The sequence below is a fragment of the Jaculus jaculus genome, chromosome 9, assembly GCF_020740685.1.
Source record: "Jaculus jaculus isolate mJacJac1 chromosome 9, mJacJac1.mat.Y.cur, whole genome shotgun sequence".
NCBI classification, from domain to species: Eukaryota; Metazoa; Chordata; class Mammalia; order Rodentia; family Dipodidae; genus Jaculus; species Jaculus jaculus.
Window position 1 is genome coordinate 72187783 of NC_059110.1, and position 6960 is coordinate 72194742.

A 6960-nucleotide genomic window follows, 5' to 3' on the forward strand; every position below is an offset into this window, starting at 1 on the left:
TAATAACTAGAAATGATGAGTTGTTTCTAGGGGAGTGTCTTTGTCTCACTTTTTTTTTTTTTTTTTTTTTTTTTTTTTTTTGAGGTAGGGTCTCACTCTAGCTCAGGCTGACCTGGAATTCACTATGTAGTCTCAGGCTGGCATTGAACTCACAGAGATCCTCCTACCTCTGCCTCCCCAGTGCTGGGATCTCACTTACTTTAAAAATATATGTATTTTATTTTTTATGAGAGAATTGGCAGACCTCTAGCCACTGCAAATAAACTCCAGACACATGCGCCACCTTGTGCATCTAGCTTTATGTGGGTACTGGGGAATCAAACCTTGGTCCTTAGGCTTTCCAGGCAAGCACCTTAACCACTGAACAATGTCTCAAGCCCACCTCACTTGCTTTTGCTTCACATATATCTTCAGAAACAATGGGGATAGTTGTATATTTATGTGCATTTATATTATGTGAGTAGCTGATGTGATGGCATGTGCCTGCAATCCCAGGAGGTGGAGTTAAGAGGATCAGGATTCCAAGGCCATCCTTGACCACATAGCAATTTGGAAGCCAGGCCAGGCTATAAAGGACCCTGTCTTAAAAAATGATTATAGCCAGGCTGGTGGCACACACCTTTAATCCCAGCACTTGGCAGGCAAAGGTAGGAGGATCGCCAAGAGTTCAAGGCCACCTGAGTCTACATAGTGAATTCCAGGTCAGCCTGAGCTAGTGTTGAGACCCTACCTAAAAAAAAACAAAACAATATATGTAAGTACAATGATTGTGATGGGGAGGTAATATGATGGAGAATGGAATTTCAAAGGGGAAAGTGTGGGGGCTGAGGAGGGAGGGAATTACCATGGGATTTTTTTTTATAATCATGGAAAATACTAATAAAAATTAAAAAAAAAACCAAAAACCAAAACAAAACAAAAAGATAATATAGACACAAACCCTCTGTCTCATTCAAGTGTTATCTTGATTCAGTTGCATGGGCAACTGGAGTAAGCTATTACCCCATGTTTACACAGATCCGCCCGTGCAAGGCTGGTGTTTTCGGATATCCTCTTTTTACAAAGTGGATGTTTTTTACAACCTTGCTTCCAAATTATTTAGAACTTAGACTGCATTTCTCTGTTGCTGTGGATTGAGTATGAAATACTTTCCTAGCTCATGTGTTACAAGGTTCTCCCCCACAGCTAGTTGATCCAGTCATTGAGAGGTGATTGCATTATGGGAGCTCTGAGCTCATCAGTGGATTCATCCATTGGTGGATTCATAATTGAACAGAGTATTGGGAAGCAGAGGGGACTGTTAAAGATGGCACAAGATTGGAGGAAGTGGGCTGCTGGAGGCATATGTTGAAAGGACATATTTCAGCCCTCCTGTTCTGTTCTTATCTGCTTCATGGCCCCACAAGGTGGACAGCCTTCTCCACCATACAGTCTCACTGTCCGAATGCTCTGCCTCACCACAGGCCCACTGCAGTATAGCCAGCTGAGTATTGACGAAACCTCTGAAATGAAAATGAAAGCCAGAGTGAATTTTCCTCCTTTGCTTGTTTCAGTGACCCAAAAATGCAAATAATACTTCAAATAATACTTCTATTTAAAAAACCCTTTTAGGGCTGGAGAGATGGCTTAAAGGTTAAGGTGCTTGACTACAAAGACTAAGGACCCATGTTTGATCTTTCTCCAGATTCCATGTAAGCCAGATTCACAAAGGTGATGCAAGTGCAAGATTGCACATGTGTACTAGGTGGTACAAGTATCTGGAGTTCAATTAGAGTGGCTGAGGCCCTGGCGTAACAATTCTCTCTTTAAAAAAACAACACAAAACAAAAAACCCACCTTTTTTGGGCAGGAGAGATGGCTTAGCAGTTAAGGTACTTTCCTATAAAGCCCAGGGACTCAGGTTTAATTCCCCAGTATCCACATAAGCCAAATGCAAAGTGATACATGCATCTGGAGTTCGCTTTTAGTGGCTAGAGGCCCTGGCTCACCCATTCTCTCTCATGTAAATAAAATATTAAAAAAAAAAGTTTTTGTTAGGCTGGAGAGAAGGCTTAGTGGTTAAGGCACTTGCCTGCAAAGTCAAAGGACCCACGTAGGCCAGATGCACAAGGTGGCACATGCATCTAGAATTCATTTGCAGTGGCTGGAAGCCCTGGCACACCCATTTCTCTCTTTCTATCTCTCGGCCTCATTCTCTCTCTCAAATAAATAAACAAAAATAAAATTTTAGGGCTGGAGAGATGGCTTAGTGGTTAAGCGCTTGCCTGTGAAGCCTAAGGACCCTGGTTCGAGGCTCGGTTCCCCAGGTCCCACCTTAGCCAGATGCACAAGGGGGCGCACGCGTCTGGAGTTCGTTTGCAGTGGCTGGAAGCTCTGGCGTGCCCATTCTCTCTCTCTCCCTCTATGTGTCTTTCTCTCTGTGTCTGTAGCTCTCAAATAAATAAATAAATAAATGAACAAAAAAAATATTAAAAATAAATAAAATTTTAAAAAACAACCCTTTGTTGGGGAGATGGATTAGTCGTTAAAGGTACTTGCTTGCAAAGCCTCCTGTCCTGGTTTGGTTCCCCAGAACCTACATAAAATCAGATACACAAAGTGGCATGTGTTGGATTTCATTTGCAGTGGGAAGAGGCCCTGATGCACCACTTCTATCTCTTTCAAATGAATGAAGGATGAGGTAGGAGGATCGCCAAGAGTTCGAGGCCACCCTGAGACTACACAGTGAATACCAGGTCAGCCTGAGCTAGAGTGAGAGCCTACCTCAAAAAACCAAACAATAAGGGCTGGAGAGATGGCTTAGCAGTTAAGCGCTTGCCTGTGAAGCCTAAGGACCCCGGTTCGAGGCTCGACTCCCCAGGACCCACGTTAGCCAGATGCACAAGGGGGCACATGCGTCTGGAGTTCATTTGCAGTGGCTGGAGGCCCTGGCATGCCCATTCTCTCTCCCTCTCTCTATCTGCCTCTTTCTGTCCCTCTCTGTCTCTCTCAAATAAATAAACAAAAATAACAAAAAAAATTTAAAAAAACCAAATAATAATAAAATAAACAAAAAGGAGCTGGAAAGATAGTATAGCAGGTTAAAGGCTCTTGTTTGCAAACCCTGGCAGCCCAGACTCGAGTCCCTAGTACCTACATGAAGCCAGATGCAGAGTGGCTGGAGGCCCTGGTATGCCCGCAGTCTCTCAAATAAATATTTTAAAAAATTTAAAAAAACTTAGTTGGTAACTCTTAATTGGTGACACCTATTGTAACTGTCTGAATTTAAATGTTCAGGATGGGAAAGAGGATGTCTTTTCCATTTTTTTAAAAAATATAACTTGCTAGCTGGGTATAGTGGCACACGTCTTTAATTCCAGCACTTGGGAGGCAGAGGTAGGAGGACCATCGTGAGTTCAAACCAGCCTGAGACTACAGAGTGAATTCCAAGTTAGCCTGGGCTAAAATGAGACCCTACCTTGAAAAACCAAAAGAAAAAAATGTATCTATCATCTATGTATCTATCATCAATCATGTATCTATGTTGCTGGGCATTGTGGTTCATGGCTGTAATCTCAGCACTTGCAAGGCTGAGGTAGGAGGATTGTAAATTATAGTAAAGCTTGGGCTACATAGTGAATTCCAGGCTAACCTGGGCTGGAGTCAGACTTTTTCACAAAAAACAGGGCTGAATTGATGGCTTAGTTGGTAAAGTTCTGGCTGTGCAAATGTGAGGGCCTGAGTTTGGATTCCCAAAATTTATGTAAAAATGCCAGGTACAGGGCTAGAGAGGTGGCTTAGCAGTTAAGCACTTGCCTGTGAAGCCTAAGGACCCCAGTTCAAGGCTTGATTCCCCAGGACCCATGTTAGCTGGGTGCACAAGCACAAGGGGGCGCATACGTCTGGAGTTTGCCTGCAGTGGCTGGAGGCCCTGACGCACCCATTCTCTCTATCTGTCTGCCTTTTCCTCTGTCACTCTCAAATAAATAAATAAAATAAAATAAAAAGATGCCAGGTACAGTGGCATGCACCTATAATGTCAGCACTGGTGACTTGTAGACAGGGATCCTGTCAAATCAGTGAGTTATAGGTTCAGTGAGAAAGTGTCTCAATGAGAAAGTTGGAGTGTGACTGAGGAAGGCCTCTGATGTCAACTTCTGGTCTCCACATACAAACATGCCTACACATACATGCACTACTGCCCCCCCCCAAAGATGTAGGAATTGAGTTTGGGTCTGTAGCTCCAATGTAAAAGCTGGGCCTGGTAACATCTGCCTGTAATGCTGGCGCTGGGAAGGAGACAGGACTCTTGGGGTTTGTTGGTTAGCCAGTCTAGCTTCATCAGTGAGCTCCAGTTCAGTGAGAGACTCTGTCTCAAAAATCAAGGTGGAACACACCCAACGGCAAATTCTGGCCTCTGCGCGTGCACACACACACATGCATATTGTATACCACACACGTGAAAAACTAAAGAGCAGGGTCTCATTATTCACTGCCATCTCCGCCAGGCTAGCTGGACTGTGAGTTCCACTGGGCTCTCCTGTCTCCAACTTCTTGGCCCAGGTGTCCTGGGATTACAGGCATTCACAATAGCACTCAGCTTTTTATGTGGGTTCTGGTGACTTGAACTCAGGTACTCATGCATGCGGGACAAGCACTTCATAGTACTTATCAGCATGTTTATACTGATGGCAAATACCAGTTCTAATATCAAGTATGGCTCAGTTGCCCTCCCCCAGGCCAAGGGCTTTTTCAGTGCTGCAGTTGTAAGCAGGTCTCAGAGCCACTTCCTACTCATGTGCTGGAAGTTGACACAGACCAGGATGAAAATCAGTCTATCTTTAGTTTAATACAATTTTAACTGTGAATATTGTCAGAAACAGTCCTCAAATTTTGATGTTAAATAAACCTGTCTTTCAGAAAAATATCTGTCCTATTTTGGGAAGGTTCACAAATCACTTACTTTATGTCATAGCTATACTATACATTATTATATTATACAACAAATTCATCTACCAAGAAAAGATATTTCTTCTATTAATGCCACCCTCTGTAACACAATTATTAAAAAACAATGCTCTTAACATAGCATATGAAACCACTTTGGTTTAATAAGCTATTTAAGTCTATATTTTGGTTCCAATGACTGTAATCTGCAATAAAGCTTCTCACTCACAGTAGTAACCATTCTACTGACTCCTGAAACTACCTATCCTCCCCCCCATTAGATCTACCTCTAAAAACAAACAAGAAAACAGAACTATAACTGAAAGAAGAAATGCTTTCTGGTCTGGATTGATCATTCATGGAAACGACTTTGGATTTTTTTTCCATGAAGCTCACAAGTTTAGCAATTAATACTTGAATATATTAATACTATATACATATATATGTGAATGCAATATTTGAATATTTAATTATAGTGTGTAGTTCAAAACCCAAGAATAGCTTCCAATTACTTTGAAGAGACTGGAAGCAAAACAGTGCAAATCTTGTAAAATAAACTTCAGCCCTAACAGTAGCTGAGCATGGTGGCACATGCCTTTAATCCCAGCACTCCGGAGGCAGAGGTAGGAGGGTCACATGAGATCGAGGCCACCCTGAGACTACATAGTGAATTCCAGGTCAGGCTGGGCTAGAGTGAGACCCTACCTCAAAAAACAAAAACCAACCAACCAACCAATCAAACAATAAAAAGATAGAGCTAGAAATGCAATAAAGGGCACACACCTTTAATCCCAATATGTCAGAGGCAGAGGTAGGAGGACTGCTATGAGTTCAGGGCCAGTCTGAGACTATAGAGTAAGATTTAGGTCAGCCTGGGCTAGTGTGAGACTCTACCTTGAAAAAAAAAAAACAAAACAACAAAATAAAACACCAGTACAGAGGAGGTCCCACCATAAAGTATAGGACTTAAGTTACAAGGTTTCTGTTGCACACCACAGCAACAGTTTTTCTCTCACAAGCTTAGATTATGTGCTAGATACCTATGAACTATATTTAAGCCTTTCAGCAAGAATGCCCAGTTACAAAGCATTTCACCAATGAGAGGGAGTCACCCGAAACAAAGTCCACTCATACTACAACATGTTAAAAAAAAGTGACAGAATTCATTTAGTAAGCTTGATTCTACTTTCTCCCCACGAATTTTCCTCTTAAGGGGTGCTAGGAACATTTTTTTAAAAAGTTATTTATTTATTTGAGAGTGACAGAGAAAGAAAGAGGCAGAGAGAGAGGGGCAGAATGGGCACACCAGGACCTCCAGTAATTGCAAACAAACTCCAAATGTAAGTGACATCTTATGCATCTGGCTTACATGGGTCCTGGGGAATCAAGTCTCGCACTGGGGTCCTTAGACTTCACAGGCAAACGCTTAACCACTAAGCCATCTCTCCAGCCTGCTAGGAACAATTTTAAGAAAAACCGTAAGAAACAAAACAAAGAGTAATGGAAAGAATAGCAACAATAGCTTTATTTTGATCATTTCACAAAAGAAGTTTTTTGCAGGGCTGGAAAGATGGCTGAGGTTAAAGGTACTTGCTTGCAAAGCCTGAAAGCCTGATGACCCAGGTTTGATTCCCCAGCACCTACATAAAGCCAGATGCACTAAGCGGCACATGTGTCTGGAGTTCATTTGCAGTGGCAGGAGGCCCTGGTGTACCCATACTCACTTTGTCTGCCTTTTTCTCTCAAGTAAAATATTTTTTAAAAAAGTATTTCAGGGTTGGAGAGATGGGTTAGTGGTGAGGTGTTTGTCTGTGAAGCCTAAAGACCCAGGTTCAATTCCCCAGGACCCACATAAGCCAGATGCAGAAGGTGGCACATGTGTTTGGAGTTCTTTTATAGTAGCCAGAGGTCCTGCTGCATCCATTCTCTCCCTCTCTCTCTGAAATAAATATATAAGAAATGTGACCATAAAAGAAAATTTAGGGGTTAGAGAGATGGCTCAGTGGTTAAAGACACTGGTATGGAAAGCCCGAT